Here is a 20,851-nt window from a genome sequence, read left to right on the forward strand (position 1 = left end):
GTTAAGGAAATGAGACCTATTAGGGGATATTGTAACAATTCAACCAAGAGTTGATAGAGGCCTGAAATAACATAATAGCCATTTGGGTAGAGAGAAGGGGATAGATATGAAAGATACTATGGTGTTAGATATAGTCTATAAGATCTGACAACTTGATAGATATTTGGGGTGATGTAAGGTAAGGAGTCAAAGATGACTACAAGATTGGGAACTTTAGTGACTAGAAGAATGATGTTGCCCTCAAAAGAAATGTTCCAATTAATTAATCACGCTAACTTCTGGGGAAGATTCAAAAATAAATAGCACAAGATCACTGACTTCGAAAAGATTAAACTAAAGAGAGATAATCTTATATATGGAAAATATTTTATAGACTATGAATCTTAGTGCATAAAAGGACACTAAAATATCATGATATTAAATGAGATAGAAAACACTTCTAGCTAGGGGAATTGGGAAACTTCAGGGGAAAGTGGCATTTAAGATGAACTTTTAAAAATTTGTAGATTGCTAGCAGGTGGAAAAAAAGGGTGAAGGCATTGTAGGTAGAGAGAAGCATGAACAAGGATACAGAGGCAAGAAAGGATCAAACATTTTTAGGATAGGTAAAAAGTCTAGTTTGGCTGGGAAATATCATATACAAGGGAGAGGCAGTTAATAAAAGTCCAGAAATGTGCCGGTTACTTTCTTTGTGAAGACTTCTCTGATAGCCCAAAGTTACCTAAATATTCAGTGAGACGGGGTCAGTTACCATAGACTATAGAAATCGAGTGGTGTGTACCTCCCCTCCTTCATGAAGACTGTCTAGTCCACCACAGTTCATAGAAATCTCACAATTATCTAAGTTGACCACTACTTGTCAACCAATCGTGTATTATATTCTATTGTTATATCAATTCAACTCAAATGGATTTGTAATTTCATCAATTAAGGAATGCTATGCCTAACCATTTTGTGTAATTCCTGTCCTTTTTTGCCACAGTTTTCACACAATATGCTGGAGAATATCCTTAATTTCTCTAGCCACTATGAGGGTAATAGTGGGACTCTTGTACCTATCTACTATCCCTAGCTATTTCCACAAGACTAATTCATCTCTTATCTCCTCTTCCTGTCACACAATTCCTTAATGACATTCTTTACTCCTGACCTTCAGAATTCCTCCTTGGTCATGTGTTGCACCTGTTCACATCAATCACATTCCTCTTCATTCTTCTCTCTGACATTTATCTTTAGTTCTTTGGATGCAGTTTTGTTCAACATGTGGCTGCCACATAGCAATACTGATAAAATGTTAATATTGAAAGAATGGCTCTTTGTTTTCATAGGAAGTTTAGAGTCAGTAAAAGAACTTAATTTCCTAAAAGTAATCAAGGCTCCTCTCTACTTCCTTTAAACTCTGAGTTAACTCATTTATATAGTCTTTTCCAAATATATATATATATATATATATATATATATATATATATATATATATACATACTATTGAACAAACCATATAGTCTGTCCACCTAAATGCATGTTGAAATATGGGCAATAGAGATTTTTCATCCAATTGGCCTTTCCTGTATGGATGGATAGGCCAAGGTCTTTGGGGTAATTACAGATTTCTTCCAGGAGACTGTACAATTTCCTAGGCCTTGATGTACATCATCCACAAAGAAGAGGATCCAAAGGACCTCAATATCATCAGGAAATCTGCCCTTCACCTGTACTCTGTACTAGATCTCTTTGTAGCAAGTACCTTTAGCAACCATATATCTCCCTATTTTATGTCTTGAGTAACGTTTGCTATTAGGGGTTCACTGAACAGACATATTTCTGTTGCTATGTCTTGCAAGGAATCTTGAATGATCTTGAAGCATGATTGGAAGACACCTAATTGAAAGAGGACTGTACATCAGTGTTTTGTTCTACCAAATCAAATAATTTTTGGAATGTTCTCTACATCTTTTATTAAATTATGAATATGTAAAGATATAGCCCTTTGTTGACTATTTCTTGTGAAATCCTGATTGTTCCCTATTAATACTATTATTGAGAATGCCTTCAAGTTGCATACATATAAGTCTTATAAAAATTTTGCTTAAATCAAAGATAAGGTATATAGGCATGTAGTTACTAATGTTCTCTCAGTAATCTTTTAGCGTCCAAGGTAAGACCCAAGACTTTTTTCTATGTCTTTTGTATCCTTTCCTTCTTTCAAATACTCGAGCATTGGGTTATTCTTGTATTGATATTTAACTTCTGATAATAACTCACATTATATGATACCTGGTGTATGCAAGGTCTTTTTTTTAAAACAGCCCTAGAAAGTTGTTGGGTTTTTTTTTCAATGTGTTTAAGTAACCTCTACCACTGTTATAAGCATTTTTTATATTTGGGACTGTGTTTTTCCTTTTGTAATATCCCTCATAGCATCTATCATGCTGACTTTTACTTTGTAGACACTCAATAAATACCTGTTGCCTAAGCATTTGCATTCTAATTATTGCTCATGGTAGAAATTATCCTGTAAAACAAAGTGACCTTGTTTTTGCTGAGTCAGTCAGTCAAAAAGCATTTATTATACACTTATTATATACCAGGGATTGTGGTAAGTACAGAGGATGCAAAAGGAAGCAAAAAGAACACAAAACCAAAAACAAAATGAAAATCTTGCCCCTGCCTTCAGGGGGGCTCACATTCTCATACGGGAGACAACATACAAACAACTTTGTACATACAAGAGAAATACAGGGTAAACTAAAGACAGTTTCAGAGTGAATACATGAGCACTGAGCGGCGCAGGGGAAAACCTTAGGCAGAAGAAAGGATTTGAGCTGAGACCTGAGAGAGGTTAGAGAAGCCAGTAGAGAGTGATGAGGGAAAGGAAGAAGGACATTCTAGACATGATAGCCTGTGAAAGGACATGGGGACTGAAGACAGAGTGTGTGGTGTGTGAGGAACAGCAAGAAGGATAGTGTTGCTGGTCACAAAGTTTGTGGAAGAAAGTAAGGTGAAACAAGAATGGAAAGGCAGGGAAGGGCCAGGTTATGAAAGACTTTAAAAGTCAAACAAAAGATTCTGTATTTGCTCCTGGAGGTAATAGGGAGGCTGCCATGGAATTTTGAGTAGGGACTGACATTAGTACTAAGTGATACATCTAGGTTGACAATCATGAATGTAATTTTCAATGATACTTTTCATCAGATGGTTTACAAAGTATCACTAGGAGGACCAAAGTGCTCCTTACTCTTCATCTAAAGGAACTTTTCTTAAAACTTTACTAGTAGGAGTCTAAGTCATGTTTTCTCTTGAGGAACTCACTGCCCCCTCCCACCTTTCTTGACTTAGGAATTTCTTCAGTTTTAACTAATAGAAATATAACTAGTTGAAACTAATAATATTTTATGGTTATTTCCCAGTGAAACTGGGGAATCACCAAGTACATTAATAGGCCTATTTCAAAGATGTAGATCATACTAAGGAGTAATGATTAGGGTCTTGTGATATATTCTGAGTATTAATGACCATCTGGGAGAGCTGATAGCTCCAGGAAATATTCTGTGGAGTGTTCATGATTTCTGTTACAGCTCAATTTAAAAAATGTTTAATTTGCAAAGAAAAGGAGGCATATTTTGCATCTTTTTTGTCCTCTGTTATCTAGATGAAGAAAAATGAGATAGGAATAGATAATCTTTTTATAGTATTAATATTATGCTGATAACAGAAGTAATTCATTCCCTATAGTAATCAATCAATTTTTCTCACCCCTCCCCTGTTTTGAAAGTAGTATTCTAATTACATGTGTGTAGCTTTCGACATATACTGGCTGTGGGATCCTAGGCACATCATTTAATTTGTTAGTGTTCTAGACAAGTCCCTAAAATTGCACAGAAGCCGCTGCCCTATTTTCATAAAGCAGTTTACTCACCCAAGAGTACCTAATACGATGAAATTACAGGTCCAATCCCCATGTCCATCCCTATTCAAATTATAATTCTTCTTATCTACCAAATTCATTGTATTTGTAAAATACATTTCTCATCTCATCAAGCTCTGAATGATATATATAAGTTTACAAAAATTTATATGAATATGTTGTAAGTATATTTGAAGAACAATTTGTAGGATGTAATAGATTTTTCTAGAAAAATTAATGTGTTTGGTGACACAGTAATATACAAGTGACTGCTTCTTGATTATCATATCAAAACTGTTGTCCTTATGATATAGAAAAATAGTCTTGGACTGATAAGTGAACTTTCAAATGTGTGATTTTCAGCATCAAATGTGTTTCGCTTTTTTTTTTGGCTTGGTTAATTTAAAAAATGTGGCAAGTAGAAGTTCATGTGTTTCAGTAAATATTATTTATTATGCATCATAAGCAGAGATTGGACATTTCAAAGCATGAAATACAAAATAAGGGTCCTTGCTCCATAAAGCCGCGAATATAAATTAGACATAAATAAAAAGTGGGATAATGGGAAAAAGCAAATGTTTTGTCTTGCTGGTTGGAGTAAAAAGAAGGTCAGCAGGAAGACACAGAAGGACAAAGACAAGAAATGTTTGAAAGAAAGGGCCAAGGAGAATGGTTAATAACGAAGGGCTATAGACAGTAAAAGGAAAGAGAATAAAAAAGAAGGCCTAAAAGCTTAGAGTAAAGGTAAAAATAATACTACATTATTTTCACACACACATACAAATGATAAATGGTGAGAAGGAAAAAAAATGACATCATAACTCCCTTGCCTGAAAGTTCCCTAATTTTGTAATAAAAATCATCATTATAATTTGTATTTAAATTTTCTTCTGAGGTGTTCAAATGAGTGTTTTATGGGCACTACCTCATTAATCTTCACTAAATTCCTGTTCAGAATATAATTACTCCTATTTAACATATGAAGAAACATTTTTATGTTCTGTTTTGTTGTGCAATGACTAATACATTGCTGATACTTGGTGAAGAACTGAGAGTGATAAAGCTGAGAAAGGGTCTGGCTTTATTGAGTAAGATCTGTATAGGATTGTAAAATAGGTGGAGAGGCAGTTAGGTGCCATAGTGGAGCACTGGGCCTGGAACCAGGAAGATGTGAGTTCAAATCCAGCCTCAGATAAGAGTTGTGTGACACTAGGTAAGGCAGTTAACTTATGAATGATTCAACTTCTTCAACTGCAAAATTTAGGTAATGCTGGTGTCACCTACTTCCCAGGGTTATTGTGAAGATTAAATTAGATATTTGTGAAGTGTTTAGCCCACTGCCTAACATATAGTTGACACAATAAATTCTGGTTATCTTTCTTCCTTCTCTTCTTATGGCATCTTGAAAATTGAACTCTCAACACCCTCAAATTATGACTCCTCCAACAATAACTTCTTTCTTTTTTTTTGTCTTTTTAAAAATTTATTTATTTATTTTTAGTTTACAACATTCAGTTCCACAAGCTTTTGAGTTTTAAATTTTTTCCCCTTCCCTCCCCTAAGATGGCATGTAATCTGATATAGGCTCTATATATACATTCATATTAAACATAATAAACATATTAAACACATTAGTCATGTTGTGAAGAATTATAACCAATGAAATGAACCAATAAAAAGAAGAAACAAAACAAAACAAAAAAGAGGGTAAATAGTATGCTTCGATCTGTATTCAGACTCCATAATTCTTTCTCTGGATGTGGACAGCCTTTTCCATCATGACTCTTCTGGAGTTGTCTTAGAACCTTGCATTGATGAGAAGAGACAAGTCTATCAAAGTTGGTCATCTGTATACAACGTAATAACTTCTTTGTGTACATTTCTCCTAGTCCAGCTGTTCTTCTCATCTTTGTTTTCTTCAGTTAACTTTCTATTTATTCATAACATGTTAAGGTTCATACATGGTGGCTTTGCTGGCATCTATGGAGAAATTTTTGTGTAGAATCTTTTCCCTTTTCCATTTGTTTATTGTTCTCTTTCCAGTCTCATACTTAAATGCTCTTGGGATGATTGTGCATAACTGCTGACCATTGCATTTTAATGACTTAGAGTTCCAGCTACCAGACAGGTCGACGTGTCCCTGACTAAGAATTGATTCGCCTTTGGACAGTGTTGTAAGACCAAAAAAGCTGATAATGGCTGCCTCAGGCAGGATGAGGAGAGAACAAGTTTACCTCTATAAAAAATTAGCCATAGTACTTTTCTACCTTGTTTTACTACTTGTTACTTTCTCTCATAAGTATCTTTTTTTTCTTTTTTCTTTTTAGTCTCAAAATACTTCAGTTGAATTGGTGAAAGAGTGATCTCTTTCTGGAATATCAATCTAATATAGAGTATAGAAAAGCAGAAGATAGTCTAAACTCCATGTATGAATGTTATTACCCCCTTCCCATCTAAAATTATTTCTTTATAGTATATATCATCTACTCTAGTCACATATTTTCTTTGGCCACGTAGGACTGAAAATTATCCCTGAAATCTGTTGTTTAGGCATACCATTGCTGAGTTAAAAAAAAAAAATAGAAAGACTTCATTGTCTTAGTTTCTAAAATTTCGTTGTTTAGGTAGACCAAGATCCCTCAGTAAAAGTTATAAAAAAAAATTTTTTAAGTGGAAAACTAAACAAATTCAGTCATGTCCTTCAGAATACAGATGAGAAACAAACTGATATGCCATAGAGTAGTGACTTTGTCTAGCCTTCTACATGATTTCAAGTTTATGACCTACTATAGAAGTCATACCAAGGGAGCATGTGTCACATATAAAGTATAAATAATGTGAAATGGCAAGACTGTCACTAGCAATAATCTTGGAACATGGGTGTTAAGAGCAGATTTGATGCTGGTACCCTATTATTCATGTTTGACTTTGGGGTAAAATGAGGCACTTACAAAAATCATTGAATAGTTAACAAAAGAAGGTTTACCTAGCCCTAACTTATCAAGGATACAGATCAAGCATACAGTAGCACTTAGCTCTACAGACAGAATCCACTCATATTCATATGGAAAAGCATATGACCACCTGGGCAGGATATGGTAACTCCCATGGTCCTTAGACATTCATTAAGTTGTAAGGGTCCCAGCTCCATGTGGGTGAAATTTTTTATGATCTTAGATGAGCAGTAAACTGTTTTACCGGAAGACAGATCAATCAGGTTCTGGGGAAAGTTTTGCTGCCTTTTAAAGAACACTAATACCTTTTAGTATTAGTATTAGTATTAGTAATAGCAACTAGGTGGCTCAGTGGATAGAGTGTCAAACCTGAAGTCAGGAAGATTCATCTTCCTGAGTTCAAATATGGCCTCAGATATTCACTAGCTGTGTGACCCTAGGCAAATCATTTAACCTGGTTTGCCTCAGTTCCTCCTGAGTTAGAGGAGGAAATGGCAAACAACTCCAGTATCTTTGCCAAGAAAACCCCAAATGGAGCCGGAAAAAGATGGACATGACTGAAAAAACTGAACAATACTTTTTAATGTGAAGGTGGGGGTAGAGGGAAAGATTGCTTTGATAGATATTGTTCTTGTCACAATAAGTAAGCTGCCCACTGTGAACATGCTTTCCACTACCCACTTCTACACGGCTAGAAAATTCAGAGAAAGAAAATGTGATGTATGATGAGTTGGAAATGGGGCCATCATAAGAAATAAGAGCTGAACAATTGTTCTAATACAATGAAGCACAACTTTAAATTGATTCCCAGTAGGAAACCAACAAATGCTTCTGACTTGAGCAAAGATTTGAGCTTCAGAGCAAGAGTTGCAAATAGCATCAGACTCCATGAATGATTACTGAGACTAGATCAAATGACTCTTTTTCAGCATCAGCATGGGAAGGACTTCGTATCATACACTGATTTCTCAGGTAGACTGAGGAATGCCATCTTTAAATCAATAAATGTTGTAGTTCATTTGAGATGGCTATGTTAGGACAATTATAAAATGAGCCACTGGAGAGCATAAGTAACGTCATATTTTTTTTCTATGGAGCTAGAGGGATGAAATCTGTGATTTCATAATTAAGAAATTCCTACATGAGAAAACTCCTTCAATCAATGCAAGTCAGTGCCTTCTCTGTCATATATAGTTGCCTAAAGCTTTGTGATATTAAATGCCTAGGATCCCACAGTCAATATATGTCAAATGAAAGATCTGAACCTAGGTCTTCTTGGCTTAGGCAAGCTATCCGTCATGATATCTTGCCTATTATATTCTGCTTAACACATTGTAAATGTTCGATAAATATAATTGCACTGAGACTTGGAGTACAATAAAACCAAGCAGACTAGAAGACACAAATACAAGGAATCCTGACTAAATCCAGAGGGATTCAGACTACAGTTTTAGATAGTAAATAAATAAGATGGCAGGAAGGAAATATGCATTTATTCTGTATCTATAGTATCTCATTTAGTCCTCACAACAACTCTAGGAGATAGTTATTATTCTTATTACCATTTTACAGCTGAAGAAAATGAGGCACACAGAGCTTAAGTCACTTGCCCAGTATCACTGAGTTACTAAGTGTCTGAGGCTGGATATGAATTCATATCTTCCAGAATCCAGGTCCAAAGCTCTAGCCACTGCACCACCTAGCCACCTCTCAGAAGACCAGAGAAGTTAATAAAGATAAGAAAGAACAAGTAAATAAGGTTGGTCCAGGTAGGAGGGCAGTGTCCAAAAGGAAAATAAAGTCAAGGCATGCTTTCTATTATTCTATATAATCTCTGAGGGAGTCAAATGGAGAAAGAAGTAACAGAAATAATGGGAAAAGCAAGTGCCTCAATATATCACTGATTTCCAATTTGTCTCCTTAAAGACTGCTAAAATGGAGCTCCTCGGGTGAAACTGAGCTGAGATGGCTTGAGTAGAGATGAATTTTCTTATATATTCTAATCTATGGAACGTTCACAATTTCTGTTTCCCATTCTGCTTGGATAAATGGGTTTACTTACTATTTGTTGCTTGTAATGATCTTTTATGTAACTTGTATCTAACGGGAAAGAGTTAAGCTAGTGAGTTAAAGGCTCGTTGTGGTTGTTCATCTTTCATTTTTAAAGAGAATCAATGACATCACAAGGGTTATGCCTTGACTTGCTTGTAAAATGTATTTAAGCCGCTGCCGGTAGAGCAGTGGATAGGGTGCTGGGCCTGGAGTCAGAAAATGGGCTTGGAGTCAGAAAGACCTAAGTTCAAATCTGACCTCAGACACTTACCAACTGTGTGACCCTGGGCAAGTCACTGTAGCACCAATGTAATATTTACAGAGCCCACAATCACAATAAAGACCGTGCCTATACGTATCACATGATGTTTGACCGCAAAATATACCAGATTCTCCAGATAGAGGATAGAACTTAAACATTTATTTAGACACCAGAAAACCAAATCCCAAACTAGTAAGCCGATTCCATCATAGTACCAAAGATATTCAGAAGCCATAATAATGCTGAGAGCCACAGCATCCTTCAGCCTTCCCACAAACCAATACAAAATCAATATCTACTCACAAGTAACAGAAATGGTTAAGTTAAGAAAAGAAATGTTTTTTGGAGTGAAGATGATAAATTCCATTTTGAAAATGTTGAGTTTTAAGGGCCAGAAGAACAATCAACTGGTTATGTCTAGCAGACAACTATAGATGTAGGTATAGGGTTTAGGGAAAAGATTGAGACTAGAGATACAGATTTTGTGTCCATCAATAAATAGCAATTTATATGTTTATAACATTAAGCTCTGGCTATGAGGTCCCTATACCTAAATACTGTAAAGCATCAAGAATATGGCTTTGCATTACATGGATTTCTTCCTCTAACATTTCAAAAAATGTATCTTTCACTTTTGATCATAACCTACCAATTCTTTTAAAATGCTTTAAAAGAATGAGAACTTGTGCTTTTCTCTCACTGAAAGTAGAAATCTATGTTCAAAAAGGTGAGAGTTCCTGCAAAGATTAAAAAGCAGTGTCTATGCAGGGCAAACTGGACTTGCCCTGCCTTATCAGCTACAACAACTGAAATGACCATTTGGAAGCAGGCTAAAATCATCCTCTCTAGTTGGATCCAAGGCTTTTGTTGTTTGGAGGAAGAATTTGTCCTATGCAGTGAGAAATGAACCAGAGAGGATTGATTCTGCTAAATATTTAACAACTGATTCTCCAAAAGAAAAAAAAAAACTATACAGAGGACATATTTTTAAGTCTAATCTACATCACTATCTTCTTTATCATTTTCTTAAGTCTAAGAAATGAACAAAACAACAAATCAAACTCCCATTTGCTGATTTCCAAGGTGTAAATACTCATATTGTAAAAAATCTAACAATCAGCTTTCAGGAGCCAGTATGAGCTGACTCCAGCAGACCCTTGGTTCAGTCCTCTACTATGGAGAAGACTGTTGACATTTCATTTCATTCCTGTCCTTTGCACAGGCGTCCTTCCTATTTCTTCATTATCCTCCTTCCTCATCCACACTCTAGAATTTCTAGCTTCCTTCAAAAGCATAACTGGTGTGCTATGAGTCCTTTCCTGACCCTCCCTTCCTCTTGAAATTTGGTATATACTTTATATTTACTCATATATACTTTATCTTTACTCATCTCTTTGCCTGTTACATCCCCCAGAAGGATCAATCAATCAATTACTTACAGCTTGGGAATGTTTCCTTTTTATGTCTTTCCATCTTTAACACCTAGTGGTAGTTTCATTAATATCCAACAGATAGCTGGAGCTTAACATATTTTGTTGAACTGAATTGAATGCCCAGGTCTTGTTACAGGGATGTAAACTACTTATTTTGGTGATTATCTTCAAGTTCTTTCAAGGCAAAGTAAGTTGTAAATGTCCTCTACTAGTAATGTGTATTTGTATCATAGCTATGTCATAATACATAAGACATTTGACAGTCAAATGATTGGGGATGAGGTGGGGGGTTACCTACTTTTTAGCCTTATTCACTAACAATCCATTCCAATGAACATGTATTGATTACTGTCAGTGGAGATACAAAGATGAAATGAAAAATAATTTCTTCCCTCAAGGAACTTACATTCTTTTTGGTTCAGGATAGGAGAATGCAATATGTAAACACATAAGAATATATGTGATAATTGGAAGAGAGTTGAGAGCATTAATGGCTCAGGGAATTAGCAAAGGCTTCCAATAGCAGATCACAGTTAAACTGAGCCTTGTAGGAAGCTAAGGCTTTATGCTGTTGTGTGGTTTTAAACCACTAATAGGCTTTTAAAACCAAAACATTTAAATTATCCCTAACAACTAAGGAACCACAAATACAACAAATTTAAAGACAAAGAAGCTCAGTTTAGTCCTTTGTATTTTTGTTTTAAAAATCAGCATGAGATGAACCTTGAAGGTTCCATTTTTTCAATTTTGAATTTTGGCTGCTGGGACCCTGCCTGTGCCCAGGGATGCTTTTACCTCAAGGTGATATCTTTTCCATATCATTTGACCTATAGTCCAGCACAGGGTCTTCTCTTTGACTAATATAGACTTGACTACAATCTGAGGGAAACTGAAGCATATCACAAGTATAATTCATAGAGCTCAATTAACTTTTGAGGGAAAAAAGCCTTAAATAATCCATTCCAGAAACACTGCAGTTATTCCTTTTTGGTCTGAGAGAAGACCATTAGGCTCACAGAATCTCAGAACATTAGAATTCAAAGGGATCACAGATATTGTCTAAGCTACTAACTCCTCCATTCCCACTACTCACTTCTCTGGCTTCCTTTAAGTCCCAACTAAAATCTCACCTTCTACAGGAAACCTTCCTTGACCTTTTAATTCTAAGAGATCAGAGTTGGGAGAGCTGGTTCAGGTTTTGAAAGAATTCATTTAGACCTTCTTTTTAGCCAATGGAAGCTTTATTGTTGCAAAAGCATATGGGCCTGAGACTTAGCAGGGAGCTAAACAAAGGCATTATAGGAAAAGGACCAGACTTATATAGCCAGAAAGCTATATAGCCTATAGGATGATGATGCAATTTTTAGAGTTTCTAAGGGGGGTTGTAGATTTAGGGACAGGATGAGGAAGATGGGTGACACAAGACAAGGGAGACAGGAAATTTTATAACCCAGAATGGAGGGGTGACAAGGAATTTTTATGGTTCTGGATAAGGGGGAGGCTTTATGGTAGGGACTTCAGGATGCTCTTGGGCTTAGAAGGGCCTCATGAGGTACTGAAAAGGCAACCCTTCACATTAATCCCTAGGGTACCTTTGTAACCACATCACCTTCCATCTGTTAATTTCTCCTATATATCCTGCCTATAGCTTGCTTTGAATATATTTGTTTGCATGTTGTTCCTCCCATTAGATTGTAAACTCCTAGAGAGCATCAATTGTCTTTTGTCTCTTTTTATATCCCGAGCACTTAGCACAGTGCCTGGAACATAGTAAGTGCATAATAAGTGTTTATTAATTGATTGTAGATAAGGAAAGGCTCAATGAAAGGCTCAAACTTGGTGATCTGCCAAGGCCTCTCAGGAAATGGAAGGATTTGAACCTAGGTTTTGTTGTTGTTGCTATTATTGTTGTTGTTTTCACTCCAATTCCATTCATTACTCTTTCTCATATTCCAGGTGCCACTGAACCCTGTTCTTTAGTAACCTATTCTCCTTCCCTTCCCTGCCCACCAAGTGGATCCAAACCAAGCCACTGCATTTAGCTTCTCTTCTTGTGTCTGAATTAGAAAGATCAATTCGTATTGGAATATCCCATAAACATGCCCCAACTTAGATTCATAACAACATTTGGCTCATCTTCCTAAAGAAGTTCCTTGGAGACCCAACTTTTCCTAAAGCATCTTTTCTTTCTGTCTTTCTTGGCCCACTATTTTAGCACATTTTATTCTTGTGTGCCCTGCCCCTTTCCCCTCCCTTTCAACTCTAAAGCTCCTCCCCGCCTTCCCTTTTTTTAAAAAAATACCTTTTGGGACTTTCAGACAAGTTCACTCCTGGGTGTCACCCTGAGGTGCCTAGGAGAAATAAACACTAGAAGAATTAAAACTGCATATGAACAAATACCTCCCAGTCTCACTGAACATCACTAATATCCAAGAGTCCTCAGAAGAAGACGGAGATTAGACTCCAGGCACATAAGAATACTATGGAAAATATCGGAGGGGCCAAAAACAACATCAGAAAATTCTTGTACTAACTCTATGAGGCAAGTAAATTGACTTATCAAAGCAAGCAGGGTTCTGAGGATCGGCAGAATTACCACAAGGCCCTATTCGAGATGTGGATCAAGTGGAGCAGGAGCCCATCCCAAAATGTGGATGGTGATACACATCTCCTGAAAGCCCTGACTCTGGACATGTCCCATGGCATTGCCCTGAAATTACAGCCGGACTTCATCGACCTCATACCTCAAGTCCAAGGTCTCCCAAGCAGCCTACAAGACGAGCTCCAACAGGCTTGTTATGTCACATAGGAATTTCATAACACCTTTTCCCTAAGTAATGGGTTTGAAGATATTGACAAGTATCATCTGACCCAGAGCCAGTTTAAGCTGACCCAAGCCCAGGGAAGTATAGAAAAATTGTTCTGCTCTTAGAAGACAGCATTCCTTCTGGGTGGATTGTAGGACCACTTTTCCCCTCTGAATATCCCTTCCCAGAAGTAATAATACTCCCTAAAGAAAAAAACATCTTGAATTGTAATGTGGAATTCGGCTGATATTTCCAAATTCCTTGCAAGCAGTCTTGTGCTACTTTATAGTTAATAACTATACTTTCAGTACTTTTTAAATTATAATAAGAAACTTGCATTGAAAATTAAAAAAAAGTAGTGCCCTCTCTGAGGTACTTTCCCTTTAAAATATAGCCATTCAGAGACCGACAGCACAGGATTATAAGTAGAAGGGCTCTTTTAAATATTTTAAAATATATACATATTTATTTACATTTTAACACAGATATCCTAGTACTCTGCCTAGGAGGAAGGTTTAAAGGTCTAGCAGGGCAGTGGGCCACTCAGCAGAGTCTTTAACATATGAGAAGACACTTCTTCCTTCTGTTTTGCAGAGACAGAGGTTCATAGGTTAGGAATATCATATATATTAGTAGAATTTTTAATGTATTGATCAGCTTTGCTGTTTTTTTCTTTTTCATCTTTTTATTTCTTTTGTATTTTTTTTGAAATTGTTTTTGTTTTCTAAGGGATGGTTCTCTGGGGGAAGGGCAAAAGATAGGAAAGAACAAGGTGCTATAGATATCAAAGATATCAAAATTATTTTTAAAAGATAAAAAGAATGGAAGAGAGAAACACAGAGACAAAGAAAAGAAGAAAGCAGGAGGAAGAGGAACAGAAACATGAGAAGAGTCAGAGAAGCAGCCAGGTAGTGTGGTGGCTAGGTCTGGAGTCAGGAATATCTGAGTTCAAGTTCGGCCTCAGACACTTACTAGCTTGTGACCCTGGGAAAAGTCATTTTGCCTCTGTTTGCTTTAGTTTGCTCAATTCTAAAATGGGCATAATGATCGCACCTACTTCTGGGATCGTAGAGAGGATCAAGTGAGATAATATTTGGAAATACTTGTTCCCTTCCTTCCCCACATTCTTTCCCTTTCTTATAATCTGGAGATATTCAAGATTGATAATGATTAAGCAGATCGAAGATTTAGGTTATTTTCACACCTGGTAACTAACTATAGTCATAATCCTCTTTCCAAGAAACTAATCCCACCCCACACCTTTTCTCAGGATTTGGGTGATTCCCAGAAGATAGAAGAATTTGTCAATATAACCCTCTACTCCCCACCCCTTTCTTGTCCCACCCCAGTTCCTTTAAACCTGCCTCTTTTCCAGCCTTTGATTTTTAGCTCTAAGGAAGTTCAAATTACTTCCTTCTCACATAAAGTTAGAGGATCTTTCCTTTTCTGCCTCCTCCTGGTAAACATTCATCTTCTATTGTTCAGTTGTGCCCAACTCTTCGTTACCCCATTTGGGTTTTCTTGGCAAAAATACTGGAGTGCTTTGCCATTTCCTTCTCCAAATCATTTTACAGATAAGATGATGAGGAAAATAGGGTTAAGTGACTTGCCCAAGGTCACACAGCTACTAAGTATCCAAGGTCAGATTTGAACTCAGGAAGAGGAGTCTTTCTGACAACAGGACCAGCATTCCATCCCCTGTACCACCTAGCTGCCCTTGCATACACTAATGTTATATTGCCCCCAAGAGTTTATATATGTTTTCATTGTATTCCACAACCAATGCATTGTATTTTTCATACTCAACAGTATATGACTAATCAGCAGCAAAACATTGGCCATTATTTATCATGCATTCTATTTCTACTGTATGTCTCCTGACATTTCTAAATTTTGAATCACAGGTGCTCTTACATAAAGCCTAGAGTAGTGTCACTGGGGAAGGTGATAGCAAGGGAATGAATATTCATCACTCCCCATTAAAAATGTTTTTGGTGATAAGATCAGCACACATTTGGAGCTCTAAAGGTTCTGTAGCTCACCCTTGCTCCCCAGCTTCTCCTATTTGGAATTTCAGAATATGATTGTCAACCTTCACAGTCACAACAGGCCTATCCATATTTAAAATTCAAGCACTTTTTGGCAACCAAAATGAACAGATTGTTGATTTAAAAAAAAAAAATATCACCCGTAAGGAATCTGCATCATTCATATGGTATGTTGAAAAGTTTGGTTTTCAGAGTCATCTATTTTCTGTCCTTATTTGCTAAAGTTAATGGGTACAGTGGTGTATGTTTGCTTGTGCCAGGGTCGCTTTCCAATACTCAACAGCCTTCTCCTGTTTTTGAATTAAAATAGCAGTAGTAGAAACCAGCTAGGCTGTGCAGACATAGAATAAAGTGACCCGGGGCATTGGCAATCATCTGATTTATCTGATGCTGGATAGCCAAGTCAGCACAATCCACTGTGGTCAACAAATAAATCAGGTCACTGTCAAAACCCCATTTCACCTAAAAACGTGTGGAAAGAGTGATGGATTTTGAAGCAGGAGACCTGGGTTCCCATTCCAGCTCTGCCTCTTATTGTACGCCCTTGAAAAAGTTAGTTAACTTTTCTTGTCTTCAGTATTCTCATGTGAAAAAATTAGAGTTAGACTGGACCTATGAAGACCAATGCAACACTAAATGGATGCTCTTTTGTATGAACTTGAAGGTTCTGTGATTTTATCAGTACTCCCCTCTCCACCAGTTCATTTATGGCTTAGAAGAGAAGTCCTAGAGTTGCCTGAGACATGTAAATGTTAAGTGTCTTGTTTAGGATCACACAGCTGGTAGCTGGTAGCTATCAGAGGTGGGATTTAACCCAGCTTTTTCAGACTTTAAACATTCTAGTTATTATGACCATACTGGTGTATAGACTGTTTGAAAGGTGTAGTTTCTAGCCTTTGTTCTCACTAGGCTATCTACTGAACAAGAACTGTTCCAGGGGTGGCCAGGTAGCACATCGAGTAAGAGCACCGGCTCCAATGTCGAGAAGACCTGGAGATCGAATCCTGGGCTCAGACACTTAGCACCCACCCAGAAACACCTGGCCATGTAACCTTGAGCAAGTTACTTAACCCTGATTGCTTTAAAAAAAAAAAAAACTGTTCCAGGTGAATCTGACATACCTTCATGCATGCGTGTTTCCCAGCACATTCCAAGAGAAAGTCTCAATATCTAAGAATATCAAATCCTTTTGCAAATATTGACTCTTATGATAGCTAAAGGAGCTTAGTTAAAATGAAAAATAAAAATTAGCCCCAGAAGGCTGTGTCAATTAGTAAATCAACAAACATTTTATTAAGCACTTACTATGTGCCAAGCACTGTGCTAAGCACAGGGGACAAAAAAAATGCAAAAAATCCTGGTCTCTGCTCTTAAGGACCTTACATTCTAATGAGAGAGACAGCATTCCCCCCAAAATATAGAATATACATATATGTATAACATACAGACAGATGTGTGTATGCATGTGTGTGCATGTATGTATTCAGAATAACTGGAAGGTCATCTTAAAGGGAAGGCAATAGCAGGGAGGCAAAAGAGGAGGAACCAGTAGTCTTCCTACAGAAGGTAGGATTTGAGCTGAGCCTTGAAGGAAGCCAAGATGTGGTAGTCAGGTCATAGATGAGTGGGCTTGTATTTTCTCTCCTGAGCCACTTCAATATTCCCATAGAGGTTAGAAGATCATTTAGAGTAATGCTCAAGTTTGAGACTTTTCCATCAAGTTCAAGTTTTTTCCTGATCTCCTTTTGTCCTAGAACTAAATCCAATAACTAGAAGTTAGGAAAACGACCTCCTCACAAGCCTTTCCCTAGCACTTTTTCCAAGTGTGAATTTTTCTTCTGTTAATTCATTTCACCATCTTGCTTAAGTTATAGAGCTACATGAAAGAAACAGTTGAGGCAAAATCAAAGGAGCATTATAAAGTTCTTTTAGTTGCACGACAGACCTTTGATTTTCAGGAGAAAAAAAATCTGTTCAGTTGCTTGTCTATTGAGGATAACATAAATGCCTGAGAAACAAAGGGATCTTTTTTTTTTTTTAATACTGGCAAGTATAACCACTCTCATGGCTTCCCCAATGTAGCAAAATCTCAACTTGCAAATATCCCTGCTGTTCTGGTCTCTGTAGCCTCACAGGTGTTAAGGCTGCCAACTTTATTGAATTGTGCCAGGCAATTTGTGATGTGGGCAAACATCCACTATGAATTAGGCTAAGAACAGCAAACTCATCATCTGTGACATAAAGCCAGTCCTTAGCAGAAGGGTTGGGCCAGATTGGAGTGTGAGGAAAAGGAAATGTGTTTTCATTACAACTACAATCCTATTAATTTTCTCCTCTTCTCGACAGGGAAGAAGGAACAAAAACTGAAGCAAACCCCGAAAGAGAGTAAAACAAACAAACTTCTACTTACAGGCTGGCTATTAGGACATGTTTAAACCTTAAACTTTACACCTACCCAAACCCAAACAGTAAATCCTAACCTAGCCATTTACAAAGAGAATGGACACTGGGCTGCCAATTGTTTGGAATCCTGCTTCATAACAGCTTATGAATTTTTTAACATACATTTTGTCAGTCTAATGTGCAAAGGAGACCATATGTTATCTGAATGTTCTGTCCAGAGATTTCCAGTGGGATAAAGAGCTTACTATGCTTTCTGCTGAACTGTGTTTATCCAAAGAGAAAAGAGAGAGGTAATAGAACTACACCAGGAGAAATGAAAAGGAGGTAAGCATACGGAAGAATTTTTTTGGCCACTTCTTTATCTTAAAGAATTTTTATGCCCCCCCCCTCAGCTTGTGCACATGCCAGCCACCCACACTTACTCTCTGTAGGTCAGCTAAAAACAGCTGTTGGAAAGGAGCCTTTATGGGTTTGTTCATTTCAGATTCTACTGTCTTTCTCCATTTGTTAATTTTATCACATTACTGAGACATTGGCACACACTGTTACTTTCTCACAGCTTTCATTATCTAACTGTGGTCCTAATAACATATGGTCTTATTTTTCTAATTATACTCACTACTCATGCTCAGACTGAAAGTTAATCTTTCATATGGTCATCCTAAGCAAAGCAACCTGCTTCTAGTGATCACTGTGTTCCAAAAAAAAGACATGAAACATGAGCTAACTAAAAATACCTGTGCATGCCAATACCAATTATTTCATCTATAAGTATTTTTTAAGCACAGATGTGTGATATTTTTTATCAATGTTGGGAACTCTCTCCCTTGATGAGATAGATTAGCCAATTTATAGGCAACTTATAGTTGGCTGGGACACCGAGAGATTAAATGTCTTGCATGGGTATGTGTCAGAAGCAGAACTTGATCTCTCTCAGGTCTCCCTGACTCTAAGGTTGACTTTCCATCCATTAAGTAATAAATAACTATCTACCTATTCTGCTAAGGATTCATGTTTATATCGGTGTAAATGCTTTCTACCAATATTGATTGGAACCCTTCTATGACTTAGCAGGTGATCTTTGAGAGTTTCTATGACTAAATAACTCACAACCAGGCAAGCAACCTAGCAATGAGTGTAAACTTAGTTGTGATATCATGTTCTGTCACCATTCACATAACTTCAAGCCTGCCCAGCTTGTCAGGAGTTGATGGAGTTTACATCTGCTGGCATACCCTTCCAGAACCCAGGGTCACTTCTGTGCCATGAAGAAATATCAGAATAAAATTTTAGTATCAATAGAGACAGATGCACACAGAAAAATATTTTTTAAATCCTCTTTTTAAAAATGTGTGAGTACCATAAGGCCCCTCTGAGACTTTGTTTGGCTTGTATAGATACAAAAGGCCAGAAATGGACTTAGGTAGCAGAAAAAAGGACATTTTCCTCTGCTTATCTAGTTAAGACTAAGGAATCCTGAATCTTGGAGCTATTTTATAGTTAAATAACCATTACCTGATATGATAGGAAAAAATACACTAAGACCCATGCAGGTCAGACTAATTTCTCCTTAAGTGGCATTGAGACCATGCTTGAGACTTGGTGAGCCCAGGGAACTAAAAGATCAGGCTGCTGATGTGACTTTTGGATCATTTGAGTATATGGCATCCAGCAGGTGCTCCAGACATTCTATGATGGTCGGCTGGTGGAAAATGAGACAACTCCAACAAGGGAGCCTCTCTCAGCTGAATTTCAATGCTTATTCTTGTTGAAAATCCTTCTCCTCCAATAGGTAAGTACTCTTCATTTGCTACCTGCTTAAATCCTTGGATTTGACTCCATCATCATTATGCCCCTGGGAAAAGCTCATTATCAGGAAACCCAACTTCATCAACTTTGGTGTTCATGCCTCATCAGCACCCCCCAGTAGCCTGTGTCTTTGTGACCGGAAAGCTGAAGGGCAGAGCAAAAAGTCTTCTTCTAAAGCCTTTCAACTAGATTCAACTAGACCATCTCCACAATTCTGTGCCAGATACTTTCTCCTGGGCCCCACCTCTCTCTTTTCAACTTCTATTTGTGTGTTATCTGTCCCCATTAAACTGTAAGCTCCTTGAGGACATGGACTATATTTTTTGTCTTATTTGTATCACCAACTTAGCACAGCATCTGTCACATGTTGTTGTTGTTGTTTAGTCATTTTTCAGTCATGCCTGACTCTTCGTGACCCCATTTGGGGTTTTCTTGGCAAAGATACTAGAGTGCTTTGCCATTTCTTTCTCCAGTTTATTTTAGAGATGAGGAAACTGAGACAAACAGGGTTAAGTGACTTGCCCAGGGTCACTTAACTAGTATGTGTCTGAAGCCAGATTTGAACTGAGGAAGATGAGTCTTTCTGACTCCAGGCACAGTATTCTATCCACTGCTTCACCTAGCTGCCTTGGCACATAGTAGGTAATTAATAAATTTTTATCAAATTGAAGTAAATCTTTTGCTATTTAATGGCTTACAAGTGCTTCATTTTGCTTTAATATCAAATCTAAACTGCCAGGGGAATGGCCCAAGTCAGGCCCAGTCCAGAATCTCTGACTGAGTCTAGCCTTTAGAAATGAAATTTGGACAGTAATACAGAATGTTCAATACAAACTAGGTCGAAGTCTCTGAAGAGGTACCCCAAGCCTTTGGATGAAGAAAAGTAGTCCAAAGAAAAAACTAATTCTGTTGGAACTGGTTAGCTGGGAAGACCCTGTTCTTTTTCTAAAAAGGTTAACATTTGGAGTAAAGAATTTCCTTCTGGGGAAATAAAAGGCTTCAGAACCAAGATCCAGAGAGAATAAGACAAGAAAACCTGAGGTGAGTTTTAGTTTTTATTTTTCTTGTCCTAGACTAGGACTAGAGTTGGAAAAAAATGAAATTGAACTTGAAAGAACATGGTAGCACCTACTTTTCCCTTGAAGAAGAGATTGTCAAAGATTTCAGCTGAGTCAAAGG

General features: G+C 37.2%; 1 pseudogene; it reads left to right on the top strand.

Moving 5' to 3' along the window:
* The first annotated feature begins 1,643 nt into the window (after positions 1 to 1,643).
* Positions 1,644 to 13,659, top strand: LOC138176731 (perilipin-3-like; annotated as a pseudogene).
* Positions 13,660 to 20,851: the final 7,192 nt, after the last annotated feature.

Source organism: Petaurus breviceps, unplaced genomic scaffold (genome assembly GCF_028583685.1).
Source record: "Petaurus breviceps papuanus isolate PSGF00001 unplaced genomic scaffold, PetGlider_PUasm1.0 90145, whole genome shotgun sequence".
Classification (NCBI taxonomy): Eukaryota; Metazoa; Chordata; class Mammalia; order Diprotodontia; family Petauridae; genus Petaurus; species Petaurus breviceps.